The 23,003-nt window shown below is 40.7% G+C and overlaps 7 pseudogenes; all 7 read left to right on the top strand.

Annotated features, from left to right (window-relative positions):
- Positions 1–14,395: 14,395 nt before the first annotated feature.
- Positions 14,396–14,514, top strand: LOC149584250 (5S ribosomal RNA; annotated as a pseudogene).
- A 598-nt stretch (positions 14,515–15,112) lies between these two features.
- LOC149584249 (5S ribosomal RNA) lies at positions 15,113–15,231 on the top strand (annotated as a pseudogene).
- Positions 15,232–15,368: 137 nt separating this feature from the next.
- On the top strand, positions 15,369–15,487 carry LOC149584248 (5S ribosomal RNA; annotated as a pseudogene).
- Positions 15,488–15,610: 123 nt separating this feature from the next.
- Positions 15,611–15,729, top strand: LOC149584247 (5S ribosomal RNA; annotated as a pseudogene).
- A 599-nt stretch (positions 15,730–16,328) lies between these two features.
- LOC149584246 (5S ribosomal RNA) lies at positions 16,329–16,447 on the top strand (annotated as a pseudogene).
- Positions 16,448–16,584: 137 nt separating this feature from the next.
- On the top strand, positions 16,585–16,703 carry LOC149584245 (5S ribosomal RNA; annotated as a pseudogene).
- Positions 16,704–16,826: 123 nt separating this feature from the next.
- Positions 16,827–16,945, top strand: LOC149584244 (5S ribosomal RNA; annotated as a pseudogene).
- Positions 16,946–23,003: the final 6,058 nt, after the last annotated feature.

The following is a 23,003-nucleotide window of genomic DNA, read 5'->3' as shown; positions in this document are numbered from 1 at the left end:
CACAATACGTGACGACCATTTAATTTCTGAGCTTCCGTGGCTCAATGGTTAGCGCGTTCGGCTGTTAACCAATAGGTTGGTGGTTCGAGCCCACCCGGGAGCGGTGTTTTTGGATCTCAAATGTAACATAAATAGCCAAAGTTTTTCCACAATACCTGACGACCATTAAATTTTTGGGCGTCCGTGGCGAATGGTTAGCGCGTTCGGCTGTTAACCGAAAGGTTGGTGGTTCGAGCCCACCCGGAAGAGGTGTTGTGGGGTCTCAGATGTAGCGTAAAAAGTCAAAACGTTTCCACAATACGTGACAACCATTTAATTTCTGAGCCTCCGTGGCTCAATGGTTAGCGCGTTCGGCTGTTAACCAATAGGTTAGTGGTTCGAGCCCACCCGGGAGCGGCGTTGTGGGATCTCAAATGTAACGTAGAAAGCCAAAGTTTTTCCACAATACCTGACGATCATTTAATTTTTGGCCTTCCGTGGCGCAATGGTTAGGGCGTTCGGCTGTTAACCAATAGGTTTGTGGTTCGAGCCCACCCGGGCGCGGTGTTGTGGGATCTCAAACAAAACGTAGAAAGCCAATGTTTTTCCACAATACCTGACGACCATTTAATTTTTGGGCTTCCGTGGCGCAATGATTAGCGCGTTCAGCTGTTAATCGAAAGGTTGAAGGTTCGAGCCCACCCGGGAGAGGTGTTGTGGGGTCTCAGATGTAGCGTAAAAAGTCAAAACTTTTCCACAATACGTGACAACCATTTAATTTCTGAGCTTCCGTGGCGCAATGGTTAACGCGTTCGGCTGTTAACCAATAGGTTGGTGGTTCGAGCCCACCCGGGAGCGGTGTTGTGGGATCTCAAATGTAACGTAGAAAGCCAAAGTTTTTCCACAATACGTGACGACCATTTAATTTCTGAGCTTCCGTGGCTCAATGGTTAGCGCGTTCGGCTGTTAACCAATAGGTTGGTGGTTCGAGCCCATCCGGGAGCGGTGTTGTGAGGTCTCAGAAGTGACGTAAAAAGTCAAGGTTTTTACACAATACCTGACGAGCATTTAATTTTTGGGCTTCCGTGGCGCAATGGTTAGCGCGTTCAGCAGTTAACAAATAGGTTAGTGGTTCGAGCCCACCCGGGAGCGGCGTTGTGGGATCTCAAACGTAACGTAGAAAGCCAAAATTTTTCCACAATACCTGACGACCATTTAATTTTTGGGCTTCCGTGGCGCAATGGTTAACGCGTTCGGCTGTTAACAAATAGGTTGGTGGTTCGAGCCCACCCAGGAGCGGTGTTGTGGGATCTCAAATGTAACGTAGAAAGCCAAAGTTTTTCCACAATACGTGACAACCATTTAATTTCTGAGCTTCCGTGGCTGAATGGTTAGCGCGTTCAGCTTTTAACCAATAGGGTGGTGGTTCGAGCCCACCCGGGAGCGGTGTTGTGGGATCTCAAATGTAACGTAGAAAGACAAAGTTTTTCCACAATACCTGACGACCATTTAATTTTTGGGCTTCCGTGGCGCAATGATTAGCGCGTTCAGCTGTTAATCGAAAGGTTGAAGGTTCGAGCCCACCCGGGAGAGGTGTTGTGGGGTCTCAGATGTAGCGTAAAAAGTCAAAACTTTTCCACAATACGTGACAACCATTTAATTTCTGAGCTTCCGTGGCTCAATGGTTAGCGCTTTCGGCTGTTAACCAATAGGTTGGTGGTTCGAGCCCATCCGGGAGCGGTGTTGTGAGGTCTCAGATGTGACGTAAAAGGTCAAGGTTTTTACACAATACCTGACGAGCATTTAATTTTTGGGCTTCCGTGGCGCAATGGTTAGCGCGTTCAGCAGTTAACAAATAGGTTAGTGGTTCGAGCCCACCCGGGAGTGGCGTTGTGGGATCTCAAACGTAACGTAGAAAGCCAAAGTTTTTCCACAATACCTGACGACCATTTAATTTTTTTGCTTCCGTGGCGCAATGGTTAACGCGTTCGGCTGTTAACCAATAGGTTGGTGGTTCGAGCCCACCCGGGAGCGGTGTTGTGGGATCTCAAATGTAACGTAGAAAGCCAAAGTTTTTCCACAATACGTGACGACCATTTAATTTCCGAGCTTCCGTGGCTCAATGGTTAGCGCGTTCGGCTGTTAACCAATAGGTTGGTGGTTCGAGCCCATCCGGGAGCGGTGTTGTGAGGTCTCAGAAGTGACGTAAAAAGTCAAGGTTTTTACACAATACCTGACGAGCATTTAATTTTTGGGCTTCCGTGGCGCAATGGTTAGCGCGTTCAGCAGTTAACAAATAGGTTAGTGGTTCGAGCCCACCCGGGAGCGGCGTTGTGGGATCTCAAACGTAACGTAGAAAGCCAAAGTTTTTCCACAATACCTGACGACCATTTAATTTTTGGGCTTCCGTGGCGCAATGGTTAACGCGTTCGGCTGTTAACAAATAGGTTGGTGGTTCGAGCCCACCCAGGAGCGGTGTTGTGGGATCTCAAATGTAACGTAGAAAGCCAAAGTTTTTCCACAATACGTGACAACCATTTAATTTCTGAGCTTCCGTGGCTGAATGGTTAGCGCGTTCAGCTTTTAACCAATAGGGTGGTGGTTCGAGCCCACCCGGGAGCGGTGTTGTGGGATCTCAAATGTAACGTAGAAAGACAAAGTTTTTCCACAATACCTGACGACCATTTATTTTTTGGGCTTCCTTGGCGCAATGGTTAGCGCGTTCGGCTGTTAACCGAAAGGTTGGTGGTTCGAGCCCAACCGAGAGAGGTGTTGTAGGGTCTCAGATGTAACGTAATAAGTCATAACTTATCCACAACACCTGACAACCATTTAATCTCTGAGCTTCCGTGGCTCAATGGTTAGCGCGTTCGGCTGTTAACCAATAGGTTGGTGGTTCGAGCCCATCCGGGAGCGGTGTTGTGAGGTCTCAGATGTAACGTAAAATGTCAGAGTTTTTCCACAATACCTGACGAACATTTAATTTTTGGGCTTCCGTGGCGCAATGGTTAGCGCGTTCGGCTGTTAACCAATAGGTTGGTGGTTCAAGCCCATCCGGGAGCGGTGTTGTGAGGTCTCAGATGTGACGTAAAAAGTCAAGGTTTTTACACAAACCTGACGAGCATTTAATTTTTAGCTTCCGTGGCGCAATGGTTAGCGCGTTCAGCAGTTAACAAATAGGTTAGTGGTTCGAGCCCACCCGGGAGCGGCGTTGTGGGATCTCAAACGTAACGTAGAAAGCCAAAGTTTTTCCACAATACGTGACGACCATTTAATTTCTGAGCTTCCGTGGCTCAATGGTTAGCGCGTTCGGCTGTTAACCAATAGGTTGGTGGTTCGAGCCCACCCGGGAGCGGTGTTTTTTTATCTCAAATGTAACATAAATAGCCAAAGTTTTTCCACAATACCTGACGACCATTTAATTTTTGGGCGTCCGTGGCGAATGGTTAGCGCGTTCGGCTGTTAACCGAAAGGTTGGTGGTTCGAGCCCACCCGGAAGAGGTGTTGTGGGGTCTCAGATGTAGCGTAAAAAGTCAAAACTTTTCCACAATACGTGACAACCATTTAATTTCTGAGCTTCCGTGGCTCAATTGTTAGCGCGTTCGGCTGTTAATCGAAAGGTTGGTGGTTCGAGCCCATCCGGGAGCGGTGTTGTGAGGTCTCGGATGTGAAGTAAAAAGTCAAAGTTTTACCTCAATACCTGACGAAAATTTAATTTTTGGGCTTCAGTGGCGCAATGGTCAGCGCGTTCAGCTGTTAACCGAAAGGTTGGTGGTTCGAGCCCTCCCGGGAGCGGTGTTGTGTCGTCTCAGATGTAACGTAAAATGTCAGAGTTTTTCCACAATACCTGACGAACATTTAATTTTTGGGCGTCCGTGGCGAATGGTTAGCGCGTTCGGCTGTTAACCGAAAGGTTGGTGGTTCGAGCCCTCCCGGGAGCGGTGTTGTGACGTCTCAGATGTAACGTAAAATGTCAGAATTTTTCCACAATACCTGACGAGCATTTAATATTTGGGCTTCCGTGGCGCAATGGTTAGCGCGTTCAGCTGTTAATCGAAAGGTTGGTGGTTCGAGCCCACCCGGGAGAGGTGTTGTAAGGTCTCAGATGTAGCGTAAAAAGTCAAAACTTTTCCACAATACGTGACAACCATTTAATTTCTGAGCTTCCGTGGCTCAATGGTTAGCGCGTTCGGCTGTTAATCGAAAGGTTGGTGGTTCGAGCCCATCCGGGAGCGGTGTTGTGAGGTCTCGTATGTGAAGTAAAAAGTCAAAGTTTTACCTCAATACCTGACGAAAATTTAATTTTTGGGCTTCAGTGGCGCAATGGTCAGCGCGTTCAGCTGTTAACCGAAAGGTTGGTGGTTCGAGCCCTCCCGGGAGCGGTGTTGTGTCGTCTCAGATGTAACGTAAAATGTCAGAGTTTTTCCACAATACCTGACGAGCATTTAATTTTTGGGCTTCCGTGGCGCAATGGTTAGCGCGTTCAGCTGTTAATCGAAAGGTTGGTGGTTCGAGCCCACCCGGGAGAGGTGTTGTGAGGTCTCAGATGTAGCGTGAAAAGTCAAACTTTTTCCATAATACGTGATAACCATTTATTTTCTTATCTTTCGTGGCTCAATGGTTAGCGCGTTCGGCTGTTAACCAATAGCTTGGTGGTTCGAGCCCACCCGGGAGCGGTGTTTTTGGATCTCAAATAAAACGTAAATAGCCAAAGTTTTTCTACAATACTCGACGACCATTTAATTTTTGGGCTTCCGTGGCGCAATGGTTAGTGCAATCAGCTGTTAACCGAAAGGTTGGTGGTTCGAGCCCAAACGAGAGAGGATTTGTGGGGTCTCAGATGTAGCGAAAAAAGTCGTAACTTTTCAACAATACCTGACAACCATTTAATTTTTGGGCGTCCGTGGCGCAATGGCTAGCGCGTTCGGCTGTTAACCGAAAGGTTGGTGGTTCGAGCCCATCCGGGAGCGGTGTTGTGACGTCTCAGATGTTACGTAAAATGTCAGAGTTTTTCCACAATACCTGACGAACATTTAATTTTTGGGCTTCCGTGGCGCAGTAATTAGCGCGTCCAGCTCTTAATCGAAAGGTTGGTGGTTCGAGCCCACCCGGAAGAGGTGTTGTGGGGTCTCAGATGTTGCGTTAAAAGTCAAAACTTTTCCACAATACGTGACAACCATTTAATTTCTGATCTTCCTTGGCTCAATGGTTAGCGCGTTCGGCTGTTAACCAATAGGTTGGTGGTTCTTGCCCACCCGGGAGCGGTGTTTTTGGATCTCAAATGTAACGTAAATAGCCAAAGTTTTTCCACAATACCTGACGACCATTTAATTTTTGGGCGTCCGTGGCGAATGGTTAGCGCGTTCGGCTGTTAACCGAAAGGTTGGTGGTTCGAGCCCATCCGGGAGCGGTGTTGTGAGGTCTCGGATGTGAAGTACAAAGTCAAGGTTTTACCTCAATACCTGACGAAAATTTAATTTTTGGGCTTCAGTGGCGCAATGGTCAGCGCGTTCAGCTGTTAACCGAAAGGTTGGTGGTTCGAGCCCTCCCGGGAGCGGTGTTGTGACGTCTCAGATGTAACGTAAAATGTCAGAGTTTTTCCACAATACGTGACAACCATTTAATTTCTGAGCTTCCGTGGCTCAATGGTTAGCGCGTTCGGCTGTTAATCGAAAGGTTGGTGGTTCGAGCCCATCCGGGAGCGGTGTTGTGAGGTCTCAGATGTAGCGTGAAAAGTCAAACTTTTTCCATAATACGTGATTACCATTTATTATCTGAGCTTCCGTGGCTCAATGGTTAGCGCGTTCGGCTGTTTTCCAATAGGTTGGTGGTTCGAGCCCACCCGGGAGCGGTGTTTTGGGATCTCAAATGTAACGTAAATAGCCAAAGTTTTTCCACAATACCTGACGACGATTTAATTTTTGGGCCTCAGTGGCGCAATGGTTAGCGCGTTCAGCTGTTAACCGAAAGGTTGGTGGTTCGAGCCCAAACGAGAGAGGATTTGTGGGGTCTCAGAAGTAGCGTGAAAAGTCGTAACTTTTCAACAATACCTGACATCCATTTAATTTTTGGGCGTCCGTGGCGCAATGGCTAGCGCGTTCGGCTGTTAACCGAAAGGTTGGTGGTTCGAGCCCATCCAGGAGCGGTGTTGTGACGTCTCAGATGTGACGTAAAAAGTCAAGGTTTTTACACGATACCTGACGAGCATTTAACTTTTGGGCTTCCGTGGCGCAATGGTTAGCGCGTTCGGCTGTTAACCAATAGGTTGGTGGTTCGAGCCCATCCGGGAGCGGTGTTGTGAGGTCTCAGATGTGACGTAAAAAGTCAAGGTTTTTACACAATATCTGACGAGAATCTAATTTTTGGGCTTCCGTATCGCAATGGTTAGCGCGTTCAGCTGTTAATCGAAAGGTTGGTGGTTCGAGCCCACCCGGGAGAGGTGTTGTGGGGTCTCAAATGTAACGTAGAAAGCCAAAGTTTTTCCACAATACCTGACAACCGTTTAATTTCTGAGCTTCCGTGGCTCAATGGTTAGCGCGTTCAGCTGTTAACCAATAGGTTGGTGGTTCGAGCCCACCCGGGAGCGGTGTTGTGTGATCTCAAATGTAACGTAGAAAGCCAAAGTTTTTCCACAATACCTGACGACCATTTTATTCTTGAGCTTCCGTGGCTCAATGGTTAGCGCGTTCGGCTGTTAACCAATAGGTTGGTGGTTCGAGCCCACCCGGGAGCGGTGTTGTGGGATCTGAAATGTAACGTAGAAAGCCAAAGTTTTTGCACAATAAATGACGACCATTTAATTTTTGGGCTTCCGTGGCGCAATGGTTAGCGCGTTCGGCTGTTAACCAATAGGTTGGTGGTTCGACCCCATCCGGGAGCGGTGTTGTGAGGTCTCAGATGTGACGTAAAAAGTCAAGGTTTTTACATAATACCTGACGAGCATTTAACTTTTGGGCTTCCGTGGCGCAATGGTTAGCGCGTTCGGCTGTTAACCAATAGGTTGGTGGTTCGAGCCCATCCGGGAGCGGTGTTGTGAGGTCTCGGATGTGACGTAAAAAGTCAAGGTTTTTACACAATACCTAACAAGCATTTAACTTTTGGGCTTCCGTGGCGCAATGGTTAGCGCGTTCGGCTGTTAACCAATAGGTTGGTGGTTCGAGCCCATCCGGGAGCGGTGTTGTGAGGTCTCAGATGTGACGTAAAAAGTCAAGGTTTTTACACAATACCTGACGAGCATTTAACTTTTGGGCTTCCGTGGCGCAATGGTTTGCGCGTTCGGCTGTTAACCAATAGGTTGGTGGTTCGAGCCCATCCGGGAGCGGTGTTGTGAGGTCTCAGATGTGACGTAAAAAGTCAAGGTTTTTCCACAATACCTGACGACCATTTAATTTTTGGGCTTCCGTGGCGCAATGGTTAGCGCGTTCGGCTGTTAACCAATAGGTTGGCGGTTCGAGCCCATCCGGGAGCGGTGTTGTGAGGTCTCAGATGTGACGTAAAAAGTCAAGGTTTTTACACGTTACCTGACGAGCATTTAATTTTTGGGCTTCCGTGGCACAATGGTTAGCGCGTTCAGCTGTTAACCAATAGGTTGGTGGTTCGAGCCCACCCGGGAGCGGTGTTGTGTGATCTCAAATGTAACGTAGAAAGCCAAAGTTTTTCCACAATACCTGACGACCATTTTATTCTTGAGCTTCCGTGGCTCAATGGTTAGCGCGTTCGGCTGTTAACCAATAGGTTGGTGGTTCGAGCCCACCCGGGAGCGGTGTTGTGGGATCTGAAATGTAACGTAGAAAGCCAAAGTTTTTGCACAATAAATGACGACCATTTAATTTTTGGGCTTCCGTGGCGCAATGGTTAGCGCGTTCGGCTGTTAACCAATAGGTTGGTGGTTCGACCCCATCCGGGAGCGGTGTTGTGAGGTCTCAGATGTGACGTAAAAAGTCAAGGTTTTTACATAATACCTGACGAGCATTTAACTTTTGGGCTTCCGTGGCGCAATGGTTAGCGCGTTCGGCTGTTAACCAATAGGTTGGTGGTTCGAGCCCATCCGGGAGCGGTGTTGTGAGGTCTCAGATGTGACGTAAAAAGTCAAGGTTTTTACACAATACCTGACGAGCATTTAACTTTTGGGCTTCCGTGGCGCAATGGTTTGCGCGTTCGGCTGTTAACCAATAGGTTGTTGGTTCGAGCCCATCCGGGAGCGGTGTTGTGAGGTCTCAGATGTGACGTAAAAAGTCAAGGTTTTTACACAATATCTGACGAGCATCTAATTTTTGGGCTTCCGTGGCGCAATGGTTAGCGCGTTCAGCTGTTAATCGAAAGGTTGGTGGTTCGAGCCCACCCGGGAGAGGTGTTGTGGGGTCTCAAATGTAACGTAGAAAGCCAAAGTTTTTCCACAATACCTGACAACCGTTTAATTTCTGAGCTTCCGTGGCTCAATGGTTAGCGCGTTCAGCTGTTAACCAATAGGTTGGTGGTTCGAGCCCACCCGGGAGCGGTGTTTTGGGATCTCAAATGTAACGTAAATAGCCAAAGTTTTTCCACAATACCTGACGACGATTTAATTTTTGGGCCTCAGTGGCGCAATGGTTAGCGCGTTCAGCTGTTAACCGAAAGGTTGGTGGTTCGAGCCCAAACGAGAGAGGATTTGTGGGGTCTCAGAAGTAGCGTGAAAAGTCGTAACTTTTCAACAATACCTGACAACCATTTAATTTTTGGGCGTCCGTGGCGCAATGGCTAGCGCGTTCGGCTGTTAACCGAAAGGTTGGTGGTTCGAGCCCATCCAGGAGCGGTGTTGTGACGTCTCAGATGTGACGTAAAAAGTCAAGGTTTTTACACGATACCTGACGAGCATTTAACTTTTGGGCTTCCGTGGCGCAATGGTTAGCGCGTTCGGCTGTTAACCAATAGGTTGGTGGTTCGAGCCCATCCGGGAGCGGTGTTGTGAGGTCTCAGATGTGACGTAAAAAGTCAAGGTTTTTACACAATATCTGACGAGAATCTAATTTTTGGGCTTCCGTATCGCAATGGTTAGCGCGTTCAGCTGTTAATCGAAAGGTTGGTGGTTCGAGCCCACCCGGGAGAGGTGTTGTGGGGTCTCAAATGTAACGTAGAAAGCCAAAGTTTTTCCACAATACCTGACAACCGTTTAATTTCTGAGCTTCCGTGGCTCAATGGTTAGCGCGTTCAGCTGTTAACCAATAGGTTGGTGGTTCGAGCCCACCCGGGAGCGGTGTTGTGTGATCTCAAATGTAACGTAGAAAGCCAAAGTTTTTCCACAATACCTGACGACCATTTTATTCTTGAGCTTCCGTGGCCCAATGGTTAGCGCGTTCGGCTGTTAACCAATAGGTTGGTGGTTCGAGCCCACCCGGGAGCGGTGTTGTGGGATCTGAAATGTAACGTAGAAAGCCAAAGTTTTTGCACAATAAATGACGACCATTTAATTTTTGGGCTTCCGTGGCGCAATGGTTAGCGCGTTCGGCTGTTAACCAATAGGTTGGTGGTTCGACCCCATCCGGGAGCGGTGTTGTGAGGTCTCAGATGTGACGTAAAAAGTCAAGGTTTTTACATAATACCTGACGAGCATTTAACTTTTGGGCTTCCGTGGCGCAATGGTTAGCGCGTTCGGCTGTTAACCAATAGGTTGGTGGTTCGAGCCCATCCGGGAGCGGTGTTGTGAGGTCTCGGATGTGACGTAAAAAGTCAAGGTTTTTACACAATACCTAACAAGCATTTAACTTTTGGGCTTCCGTGGCGCAATGGTTAGCGCGTTCGGCTGTTAACCAATAGGTTGGTGGTTCGAGCCCATCCGGGAGCGGTGTTGTGAGGTCTCAGATGTGACGTAAAAAGTCAAGGTTTTTACACAATACCTGACGAGCATTTAACTTTTGGGCTTCCGTGGCGCAATGGTTTGCGCGTTCGGCTGTTAACCAATAGGTTGGTGGTTCGAGCCCATCCGGGAGCGGTGTTGTGAGGTCTCAGATGTGACGTAAAAAGTCAAGGTTTTTACACAATATCTGACGAGCATCTAATTTTTGGGCTTCCGTGGCGCAATGGTTAGCGCGTTCAGCTGTTAATCGAAAGGTTGGTGGTTCGAGCCCACCCGGGAGAGGTGTTGTGGGGTCTCAAATGTAACGTAGAAAGCCAAAGTTTTTCCACAATACCTGACAACCGTTTAATTTCTGAGCTTCCGTGGCTCAATGGTTAGCGCGTTCAGCTGTTAACCAATAGGTTGGTGGTTCGAGCCCACCCGGGAGCGGTGTTGTGTGATCTCAAATGTAACGTAGAAAGCCAAAGTTTTTCCACAATACCTGACGACCATTTAATTTTTGGGCTTCCGTGGCGCAATGGTTAGCGCGTTCGGCTGTTAACCAATAGGTTGGCGGTTCGAGCCCATCCGGGAGCGGTGTTGTGAGGTCTCAGATGTGACGTAAAAAGTCAAGGTTTTTACACGTTACCTGACGAGCATTTAATTTTTGGGCTTCCGTGGCACAATGGTTAGCGCGTTCAGCTGTTAATCGAAAGGTTGGTGGTTCGAGCCCACCCGGGAGAGGTGTTGTGGGGTCTCAAATGTAACGTAGAAAGCCAAAGTTTTTCCACAATACCTGACAACAATTTAATTTCTGAGCTTCCGTGGCTCAATGGTTAGCGCGTTCGGCTGTTAACCAATAGGTTGGTGGTTCGACCCCATCCGGGAGCGGTGTTGTGAGGTCTCAGATGTGACGTAAGAAGTCAAGGTTTTTACACAATACCTGACGAGTATTTAACTTTTGGGCTTCCGTGGCGCAATGGTTAGCGCGTTCGGCTGTTAATCAATAGGTTGGTGGTTCGAGCCCATCCGGGAGCGGTATTGTGAGGTCTCAGATGTGACGTAAAAAGTCAAGGTTTTTACACAATACCTGACGAGCATTTAATTTTTGGGATTCCGTGGCGCAATGGTTAGCGCGTTCAGCTGTTAATCGAAAGGTTAGTGGTTCGAGCCCACGCGGGAGAGGTGTTGTGGGGTCTCAAATGTAACGTAGAAAGCCAAAGTTTTTCCACAACACCTGACAACCATTTAATTTCTGAGCTTCCGTGGCTCAATGGTTAGCGCGTTCGGCTGTTAACCAATAGGTTGGTGGTTCGAGCCCATCCGGGAGCGGTGTTGTGAGGTCTCAGATGTGACGTAAAAAGTCAAGGTTTTTACACAATACCTGACGAGCATTTAACTTTTGGGCTTCCGTGGCGCAATGGTTAGCGCGTTCGGCGGTTAACCAATAGGTTGGTGGTTCGAGCCCATCCGGGAGCGGTGTTGTGAGGTCTCAGATGTGACGTAAAAAGTCAAGGTTTTTACACAATACCTAACGAGCATTTAACTTTTGGGCTTCCGTGGCACAATGGTTAGCGCGTTCAGCTGTTAATCGAAAGGTTGGTGGTTCGAGCCCACCCGGGAGAGGTGTTGTGGGGTCTCAAATGTAACGTACAAAGCCAAAGTTTTTCCACAATACCTGACAACAATTTAATTTCTGAGCTTCCGTGGCTCAATGGTTAGCGCGTTCGGCTGTTAACCAATAGGTTGGTGGTTCGACCCCATCCGGGAGCGGTGTTGTGAGGTCTCAGATGTGACGTAAAAAGTCAAGGTTTTTACATAATACCTGACGAGCATTTAACCTTTGGGCTTCCGTGTCGCAATGGTTAGCGCGTTCGGCTGTTAACCAATAGGTTGGTGGTTCGATCCCATCCGGGAGCGGTGTTGTGAGGTCTCAGATGTGACGTAAAAAGTCAAGGTTTTTACACAATACCTAACGAGCATTTAACTTTTGGGCTTCCGTGGCGCAATGGTTAGCGCGTTCGGCTGTTAACCAATAGGTTGGTGGTTCGAGCCCATCCGGGAGCGGTGTTGTGAGGTCTCAGATGTGACGTAAGAAGTCAAGGTTTTTACACAATACCTGACGAGTATTTAACTTTTGGGCTTCCGTGGCGCAATGGTTAGCGCGTTCGGCTGTTAATCGAAAGGTTAGTGGTTCGAGCCCACGCGGGAGAGGTGTTGTGGGGTCTCAGATGTAACGTAGAAAGCCAAAGTTTTTCCACAACACCTGACAACCATTTAATTTCTGAGCTTCCGTGGCTCAATGGTTAGCGCGTTCGGCTGTTAACAAATAGGTTGGTGGTTCGACCCCATCCGGGAGCGGTGTTGTGAGGTCTCAGATGTGACGTAAAAAGTCAAGGTTTTTACACAATACCTGAAGAGCATTTAACTTTTGGGCTTCCGTGGCGCAATGGTTAGCGCGTTCGGCGGTTAACCAATAGGTTGGTGGTTCGAGCCCATCCGGGAGCGGTGTTGTGAGGTCTCAGATGTGACGTAAAAAGTCAAGGTTATAAAGATGAAGGTTAATTTGTCTCACTTAATTTAAATTCGAATTTTTAACTAGCACTCTCGGCAACGGCCATATCACGCTGAGAACACCGGTTCTCGTCCGATCGCCGACGTTAGCAGCGTCGAGCGCAGTCAGTACTTGGGAATACTGCGTGCCGTTGGTTTTTCACTTTTGTTTCCTCTATTAAATTCCACCCGATTTGAAAAAAGCACACATATCTTCTTTTTACCTCTCCGTGTGACGTAGTCCAGGAGAGGTTCTGTAACGGCCGTGTCTGTCTGTGTGTCTGTCTGTCTGTCTGTCCGTTGTTACACCCACGTGACCGCGTTCGCAGTTTGCGTATCGGAGCAAACGTGTTCGCCATTTCCGAACAGCTTTCACAGTCACGGAAATAGCTCCTCTACTTGAGTTCTCACACCACCATCTTCTGGTCTTTGTCCATCCCACACGGACACTAGTCTGTTCTTACTGGCTTCTAATCTTCGTCCATTCCACGTGGACACCAGTTTGTACAACTGGCTTCTAATCACCACCATCTTCTGTTCTTTGTCAATCCCACATTGACCCCCGTCTGCACTTACACTGGCTTCTAACACCACCATCCACTGGTTTTCCGTCTATTCCACATAGACACCAATCTGTATCATTGGCTTCTACTCCATTATCATCGTTTGGTTTTAGGATATACGCGGCGATCAGCTAGGGTTACGAGAAACGTCTAGCCTCCCTAAGGTGGGATCGACCACCGAAGGTTTTCGCAATTGCGCTTTTTCCTTACTATTATAATGGAATCGAATCGTATATATACCCCAAAATTTGAAGAAAGCGGGAAGAGGGGTACCCTTCACTTTAAACGTCAATATTAGCAAAGTTTGAGAAGATAATAGGTATAACTTTATTTTAAACGATTTAACTATTATTAATGTTAATTATTGAAGATTAAAATAATTAAAAATAATTATATTTATTTAAATATTAAAGATAATCCTCTCGTGCAAAGAGAGAGATTATCATTGCCTCCTATATCTACCAAGGCCCGTGCATGCGATATATTTCCTTCATTGCCTCCCATATCTATCAAGGCCCGTGCATTGTGATATATTTCATTCATTGCCTCCTATATCTATCAAGGCACGTGCATTGTGATATATTTCATTCATTGCCTTCTATATATATCAAGGCCCGTGCATTGCGATATATTTTTCAAAACAACAACAAAAATGGGAAGCTCCTCTCAGAAACATAATAATTTCTTTTCTCTGTATATGAAATGAAAATATGGATAGTATTGCGCTCCTTTAATGGTATGAATCCTTGCCTGTCTATTGATATTTTACGTAGGAGTAATACGTTTTTAGAAAAGTCTAGAGAGGATAAACATAAGCGAGATTGTTTCGGAAAAAAAATACTGCTTCCACTAATGGATTTATACTCCTTGTTACTGTTGTATAGAGTAATCATGATAAAAGCTTAAAAAATTACGAGAGGACAGACCTTTTTTATCCTCTTGTTTTATTCTTAATAAGAATATAAAACATTTATTTTGTATCAAAAAATATATTTTGGTGCTAAGATTGCTTTAAAAAATTCAAACGGTTAGGCATTGGTAAAAAAAACAAATGATATTTTTCAAATCTAATGAGATAACGCCCACCTAGTTCAAAATTGCCCTTTTTTATCCGCGGGAGCCATTCTCAATGAGAATTTCGATGCTAGTAGGTTGTCAATTAAACTACCGGTATATTATTGTTGTTGGAAATTGGATATTAAGTCAAATTAGGTGGTTGTAAAGAGCCAGCAGGTTTTTGCCACTTCTTTTTGTGAGTATTTGATTTTTGTATGTAAAATGGAGGAAGATAATGTTGAGAGTAAGGATGAAATGCGGAAGCGCAAAGCGCGGGAAAGGATGAGGGCAAAAAGGTCGACGTTTTCATTGGATACTTAAGGTTATATAATCTTCTCGACACGGAGAGGTAATATTTTGGTTTTCCCAACTTGTTGTTATTGTTTTATAAAGATGAAAGTTAATTAAAATCAAATTATTAACTAGCACTCTCGGCAACGGCCATATCACGCTGAATACACCGGTGTTCGTCCGAAAACCGAAGTTAAGCAGCGTCGAGCGTAGTCACTACTTGGGAGGGAGACCACTTACGTACACTGCGTGCAGTTGGCTTTTTCACTTTTTTTTCCTCTTTTAAATTCCAATAGATTTGAAAAGAGCAAACTTATTTTCTTTTTGTTATTGTTTTAAAAAGATGATGGTTAATTTGTCTCACTTAATTTAAATTCGAATTATTAACTAGCACTCTCGGCAACGACCATATCATGCTGAAAAAAGCGGTTCTCGTCCGATCACCGAAGTTAAGCAGCGTCGAGCGCAGTCAGTACTTGGGAATACTGCGTTCCGTTGGTTTTTCACTTTTGTTTCCTCTTTTAAATTCCACCCGATATGAAAGAAGCAAACATATCTTCTTTTTGTTATTGTTTTATAAAGATGAAGGTTAATTTGTCTCACTTAATTTAAATTCGAATTATTATCTAGCACTCTCGGCAACGGCCATATCACGCTGAGAACACCGGTTCTCGTCCGATCGCCGAGGTTAGCAGCGTCGAGCGCAGTCAGTACTTGGGAATACTGCGTGCCGTTGGTTTTTCACTTTCGTTTCCTCTTTTAAATTCCACCCGATTTGAAAAAGCACACATATCTTCTTTTTGTTATTGTTTTATAAAGATGAAAGTTAATTAAATTAAAATTATTAACTAGCACTCTCGGCAACGGCCATATCACGCTGAATACACCGGTTCTCGTCCGATAACTGAAGTTAAGCAGCGTCGAGCGCAGTCACTACTTGGGAGGGAGACCACTTAGGAACAATGCGTGCCGTTGGCTTTTTCACTTTTTTTTCCTCTTTTAAATTTTAATAGATATGAAAAAAGCAAACATGTTTTCATTTTGTTATTGTTTTAAAATGATGAAGGTTAATTGGTCTCACTTAATTTATATTCGAATTATTAACTAGCACTCTCGGCAACGACCATATCACGCTGAATACAGCGGTTCTCGTCCGATCACCGAAGTTAAGCAGCGTCGAGGGCAGTCAGTACTTGGGATGGAGACCACTTAGGAACACTGCGTGCCGTTGGCTTTTTCACTTTTTTTTCCTCTTTTAAATTTTAATAGATATGAAAAAAGCAAACATATCTTCTTTTTTGTTATTGTTTTATAAAGATGAAAGTTAATTAAATTCAAATTAGTAACTAGCACTCTCGGCAACGGCCAAATCACGCTGAATACACCCGTTCTCGTCCGATCACCGAAGTTAAGCAGCGTCGAGCGCAGTCAGTACTTGGGAGGGCGACCACTTAGGAACACTGCGTGCCGTTAGCTTTTTCACTTTTTTTTTCCTCTTTTAAATTCCAATAGATATGAAAAAAGCAAACATATTTTCTTTTTGTTATTGTTTTAAAAAGATGAAGGTTAATTTGTCTCACTTAATTTAAATTCGAATTATTATCTAGCACTCTCGGCAACGGCCATATCACGCTGAGAACACCGGTTCTCGTCCGATCGCCGACGTTAGCAGCGTCGAGCGCAGTCAGTACTTGGGAATACTGCGTGCCGTTGGCTTTTTCACTTTTGTTTCCTCTTTTAAATTCCACCCGATATGAAAAAAGCAAACATATCTTCTTTTTGTTATTGTTTTATAAAGATGAAGGTTAATTTGTCTCACTTAATTTAAATTCGAATTTTTAACTAGCACTCTCGGCAACGGCCATATCACGCTGAGAACACCGGTTCTCGTCCGATCGCCGACGTTAGCAGCGTCGAGCGCAGTCAGTACTTGGGAATACTGCGTGCCGTTGGTTTTTCACTTTTGTTTCCTCTTTTAAATTCCACCCGATTTGAAAAAGCACAGATATCTTCTTTTTGTTATTGTTTTATAAAGATGAAAGTTAATTAAATTAAAATTATTAACTAGCACTCTCGGCAACGGCCATATCACGCTGAATACACCGGTTCTCGTCCGATAACTGAAGTTAAGCAGCATCGAGCGCAGTCACTACTTGGGAGGGAGACCACTTAGGAACACTGCGTGCCGTTGGCTTTTTCACTTTTTTTTCCTCTTTTAAATTTTAATAGATATGAAAAAAGCAAACATGTTTTCATTTTGTTATTGTTTTAAAATGATGAAGGTTAATTTGTCTCACTTAATTTAAATTCGAATTATTAACTAGCACTCTCGGCAACGACCATATCACGCTGAATACAGCGGTTCTCGTCCGATCACCGAAGTTAAGCAGCGTCGAGCGCAGTCAGTACTTGGGATGGAGACCACTTAGGAACACTGCGTGACGTTGGCTTTTTCACTTTTTTTTCCTCTTTTAAATTTTAATAGATATGAAAAAAGCAAACATATCTTCTTTTTTGTTATTGTTTTATAAAGATGAAAGTTAATTAAATTCAAATTATTAACTAGCACTCTCTTCAACGGCCATATCACGCTGAATACACCGGTTCTCGTCCGAAAACCGAAGTTAAGCAGCGTCGAGCGCAGTCACTACTTGGGAGGGAGACCACTTAGGTACACTGCGTGCCGTTGGCTTTTTCACTTTTTTTTCCTCTTTTAAATTCCAATAGATTTGAACAATAAATAAAAATGTACCTCGATTTTTAATATCATTTTCAAAATCGACGTAACTCGGCCTAAGAAAAACATTTTGAGTATTTGTTCACTGTTTTCAAATATAACCACTGAAACCATTATTTTTGTAATTTTTGCGTTAATTCAAGCAAATGTAACGATATTCATTCAACAAACTGTTAAAATTCAATTTTAAATAAGAAATCGTTGTCACGGATTTTGTATCTTGAAGAAAAAAAACATGCGATTTTTTCGGTACACTTTTGAATGCATTTTTTCTGGAGAAATGTTTGACCGAATTCAGCTTAATTCCCTATAAAACACTCATTGAAAGTGATTTCATCTCGATTGAACAATAATTAAAAATTTACCTCGATTTTTAATAACATTTTCAAAATCGACGTTTCACGGCCAAAGATGCATACTTTGAGTATTTCTTCACTATTTTCAAATATGTTCACTGAAACCATTATTTTTATACTTTTTGCTTTAATTCAAGCAAATGTAACGATATTCAATCAAAAAACTATTAAAATTAAATTTTTCAATAAGAAATCGTTGTCACGGATTTTGTATCTTGAAGAAGAAAAACCTGCGATTTTATCGGTACTTTTTTGAATGCATTTTTTTCTGGAGAAATATTTGACCGAATTCAGCTTAATACCCTATAAAACACTCATTGAAAGTGATTTCATCTCGATTGAACAATAATTAAAAATTTACCTCGATTTTTAATAACATTTTCAAAATCGACGTTTCACGGCCAAAGAAGCATACTTTGAGTATTTCTTCACTATTTTCAAATATATTCATTGAAACCATTTTTTTATACTTTTTGCTTTAATTCAAGCAATGTAACGATATTCATTCAAAAAACTGTTAAAATTCAATTTTCAATAAGAAATCGTATTCACGGATTTTGTGTCTTGAAGAAGAAAAACCTGCGATTTTTTCGGTACTTTTTTGAATGAATTTTTTTCTGGAGAAATTTTTGACCGAATTCAGCTTAATTCCCTATAAAACACTCATTAAAAGTGATTTCATCTCGATTGAACAATAAATAAAAATGTACCTCGATTTTTAATAACATTTTCAAAATCGACGTAACTCGACCTAAGAAAAACATTTTGAGTATTTGTTCACTTTTTCAAATATAACCACTGAAACCATTATTTTTGTAATTTTTGCGTTAATTCAAGCAAATGTAACGATATTCATTCAACAAACTGTTAAAATTCAATTTTAAATAAGAAATCGTTGTCACGGATTTTGTATTTTGAAGAAAAAAAACATGCGATTTTTTCGGTACACTTTTGAATGCATTTTTTTCTGGAGAAATGTTTGACCGAATTCAGCTTAATTCCCTATAAAACACTCATTAAAAGTGATTTCATCTCGATTGAACAATAATTAAAAATGTACCTCGATTTTTAATAACATTTTAAAAATCGACGTTTCACCGCCAACGAAGCATATTTTGAGTATTTCTTCACTATTTACAAATATATACACTGAAACCATTATTTTTATACTTTTTGCTTTAATTCAAGCAAATGTAACGATATTCAATCAAAAAACTGTTAAAATTAAATTTTTCAATAAGAAATCGTTGTCACGGATTTTGTATCTTGAAGAAGAAAAACATGCGATTTTTTCGGTACTATTTTGAATGCATTTTTTCTGGAGAAATTTTTGACCTAATTCAGCTTAGTTCCCTATAAAACACTCATTAAAAGTGATTTCATCTCGATTGAACAATAATTAAAAATGTACCTCGATTTTTAATAACATTTTAAAAATCGACGTTTCACCGCCAACGAAGCATATTTTGAGTATTTCTTCACTATTTACAAATATATTCACTGAAACCATTATTTTTATACTTTTTGCTTTAATTCAAGCAAATGTAACGATATTCATTCAAAAAACTGTTAAAATTCGATTTTTCAATAAGAAATCGTTGTCACGGATTTTGTATCTTGAAGAAGAAAAACATGCGATTTTTTCGGTACTTTTTCGAATGCATTTTTTTCTGGAGAAATTTCAATTCAATTCAATTCAAAATGTTTATTTTATTTGCATTACAGATACAGTATACCACGGGGCTAAGTCACATTGTGACTTGTAAGCCCCGTGCCTATCTGTTTAATTTAATATAACAATTTTAATTTAATCAAATAAAAATAGATTTAACAATGGTGTCTTATAATAAATAATGTTAAAGATTCATGAAAAAACTTAATGTATATATGTCATATCCACTTGAAATTAAACAATGGCATGGTATAACATAAAAAATTTAACAATGGGTTATGCCAAAGGTGGCTTTATAAAAACAAATTAAATAAAAAAGTAAAGGTTTTGTTATTTTTTTCCAATATTAGTGATTTTATAGTCTTTTTAAATCTAAATAAATTCGGTTTGGCTTGAATTTCTGGTGATATTGTGTTATATAATTTTATTCCCGAATAAAAGATAGACGTGAATTTTTTTGAAGTGTTACATTTAGGTAAATCTAATAGATTTTTGACCGAATTCAGCTTAATTCCCTATAAAACACTCATTGAGAGTGATTTCATCTCGATTGAACAATAAATAAAAATGTACCTCGATTTTTAATAACATTTTCAAAATCTACGTTTCACGGCCAAAGAAGCATATTTTGGGTATTTCTTCACTATTTTCAAATATAACCACTGAAACCATTATTTTTATACTTTTTGCTTTAATTCAAGCAAATGTAACGATATTCATTCAAAAAACTGTTAAAATTCAATTTTTCAATAAGAAATCGTTGTCACTGATTTTGTATCTTGAAGAAGAAAAACATGCGATTTTTTCGGTACTTTTTTGAATGCATTTTTTTCTGGAGAAATTTTTGACCGAATTCAGCTAATTCCCTATAAAACACTCAATAAAAGTGATTTCATCTCGATTGAACAATAAATAAAAATGTACCTCGATTTTTAATAACATTTTCAAAATCGACGTAACTCGACCTAAGAAAAACATTTTGAGTATTTGTTCACTGTTTTCAAATATAACCACTGAAACCATTATTTTTGTAATTTTTGCGTTAATTCAAGCAAATGTAACGATATTCATTCAACAAACTGTTAAAATTCAATTTTAAATAAGAAATCGTTGTCACGGATTTTGTATCTTGAAGAAAAAAACATGCGATTTTTTCGGTACACTTTTGAATGCATTTTTTTCTGGAGAAATGTTTGACCGAATTCAGCTTAATTCCCTATAAAACACTCATTTAAAGTGATTTCATCTCGATTGAACAATAATTAAAAATGTACCTCGATTTTTAATAACATTTTAAAAATCGACGTTTCACCGCCAACGAAGCATATTTTGAGTATTTCTTCACTATTTACAAATATATTCACTGAAACCATTATTTTTATACTTTTTGCTTTAATTCAAGCAAATGTAACGATATTCATTCAAAAAACTGTTAAAATTCGATTTTTCAATAAGAAATCGTTGTCACGGATTTTGTATCTTGAAGAAGAAAAACATGCGATTTTTTCGGTACTTTTTTGAATGCATTTTTTTCTGGAGAAATTTCAATTCAATTCAATTCAAAATGTTTATTTTATTTGCATTACAGATACAGTATACCACGGGGCTAAGTCACATTGTGACTTGTAAGCCCCGTGCCTATCTGTTTAATTTAATATAACAATTTTAATTTAATCAAATAAAAATAGATTTAACAATGGTGTCTTATAATAAATAATGTTAAAGATTCATGAAAAAACTTAATGTATATATGTCATATCCACTTGAAATTAAACAATGGCATGGTATAACATAAAAAATTTAACAATGGGTTATGCCAAAGGTGGCTTTATAAAAACAAATTAAATAAAAAAGTAAAGGTTTTGTTATTTTTTTCCAATATTAGTGATTTTATAGTCTTTTTAAATCTAAATAAATTCGGTTTGGCTTGAATTTCTGGTGATATTGTGTTATATAATTTTATTCCCGAATAAAAGATAGACGTGAATTTTTTTTAAGTGTTACATTTAGGTAAATCTAATAGATTTTTGACCGAATTCAGCTTAATTCCCTATAAAACACTCATTGAGAGTGATTTCATCTCGATTGAACAATAAATAAAAATGTACCTCGATTTTTAATAACATTTTCAAAATCTACGTTTCACGGCCAAAGAAGCATATTTTGGGTATTTCTTCACTATTTTCAAATATAACCACTGAAACCATTATTTTTATACTTTTTGCTTTAATTCAAGCAAATGTAACGATATTCATTCAAAAAACTGTTAAAATTCAATTTTTCAATAAGAAATCGTTGTCACTGATTTTGTATCTTGAAGAAGAAAAACATGCGATTTTTTCGGTACTTTTTTGAATGCATTTTTTTCTGGAGAAATTTTTGACCGAATTCAGCTAATTCCCTATAAAACACTCAATAAAAGTGATTTCATCTCGATTGAACAATAAATAAAAATGTACCTCGATTTTTAATAACATTTTCAAAATCGACGTAACTCGACCTAAGAAAAACATTTTGAGTATTTGTTCACTGTTTTCAAATATAACCACTGAAACCATTATTTTTGTAATTTTTGCGTTAATTCAAGCAAATGTAACGATATTCATTCAACAAACTGTTAAAATTCAATTTTAAATAAGAAATCGTTGTCACGGATTTTGTATCTTGAAGAAAAAAACATGCGATTTTTTCGGTACACTTTTGAATGCATTTTTTTCTGGAGAAATGTTTGACCGAATTCAGCTTAATTCCCTATAAAACACTCATTAAAAGTGATTTCTTCTCGATTGAACAATAATTAAAAATGTACCTCGATTTTTAATAACATTTTAAAAATCGACGTTTCACCGCCAACGAAGCATATTTTGAGTATTTCTTCACTATTTACAAATATATTCACTGAAACCATTATTTTTATACTTTTTGCTTTAATTCAAGCAAATGTAACGATATTCATTCAAAAAACTGTTAAAATTCGATTTTTCAATAAGAAATCGTTGTCACGGATTTTGTATCTTGAAGAAGAAAAACATGCGATTTTTTCGGTACTTTTTTGAATGCATTTTTTTCTGGAGAAATTTGTGACCGAATTCAGCTTAATTCCCTATAAAACACTCATTGAGAGTGATTTCATCTCGATTGAACAATAAATAAAAATGTACCTCGATTTTTAATAACATTTTCAAAATCTACGTTTCACGGCCAAAGAAGCATATTTTGAGTATTTCTTCACTATTTTCAAATATAACCACTGAAACCATTATTTTTGTAATTTTTGCGCTAATTCAAGCAAATGTAACGATATTCATTCAACAAACTGTTAAAATTCAATTTTAAATAAGAAATCGTTGTCACGGATTTTGTATCTTGAAGAAGAAAAACATGCGATTTTTTCGGTACTTTTTTGAATGCATTTTTTTCTGGAGAAATTTTTGACCGAATTCAGCTTAATTCCCTATAAAACACTCATTAAAAGTATTTCATCTCGATTGAACAATAATTAAAAATTTACCTCGATTTTTAATAACATTTTCAAAATCGACGTTTCACCGCCAACGAAGCATATTTTGAGTATTTCTTCACTATTTACAAATATATTCACTGAAACCATTATTTTTATACTTTTTGCTTTAATTCAAGCAAATGTAACGATATTCATTCAAAAAACTGTTAAAATTCAATTTTTCAATAAGAAATCGTTGTCACGGATTTTGTATCTTGAAGAAGAAAAAAAAGCGATTTTTTCGGTACTTTTTTGAATGCATTTTTTTTCTGGAGAAATTTTTGACCGAATTCAGCTTAATTCCCTATAAAACACTCATTAAAAGTGATTTCATCTCGATTGAACAATAATTAAAAATTTACCTCGATTTTTAATAACATTTTCAAAATCGACGTTTCACGGCCAAAGAAGCTTACTTTGAGTATTTCTTCACTATTTTCAAATATGTTCACTGAAACCACTATTTTTATACTTTTTGCTTTA

Source organism: Phalangium opilio, unplaced genomic scaffold (genome assembly GCF_054372755.1).
Source record: "Phalangium opilio isolate 3A_F unplaced genomic scaffold, DU_Popi_V2 ptg001170l_1, whole genome shotgun sequence".
Classification (NCBI taxonomy): Eukaryota; Metazoa; Arthropoda; class Arachnida; order Opiliones; family Phalangiidae; genus Phalangium; species Phalangium opilio.
Note: the sequence above shows the minus strand (reverse complement) of the source record. Positions and strands in the feature narration are given on the sequence as shown.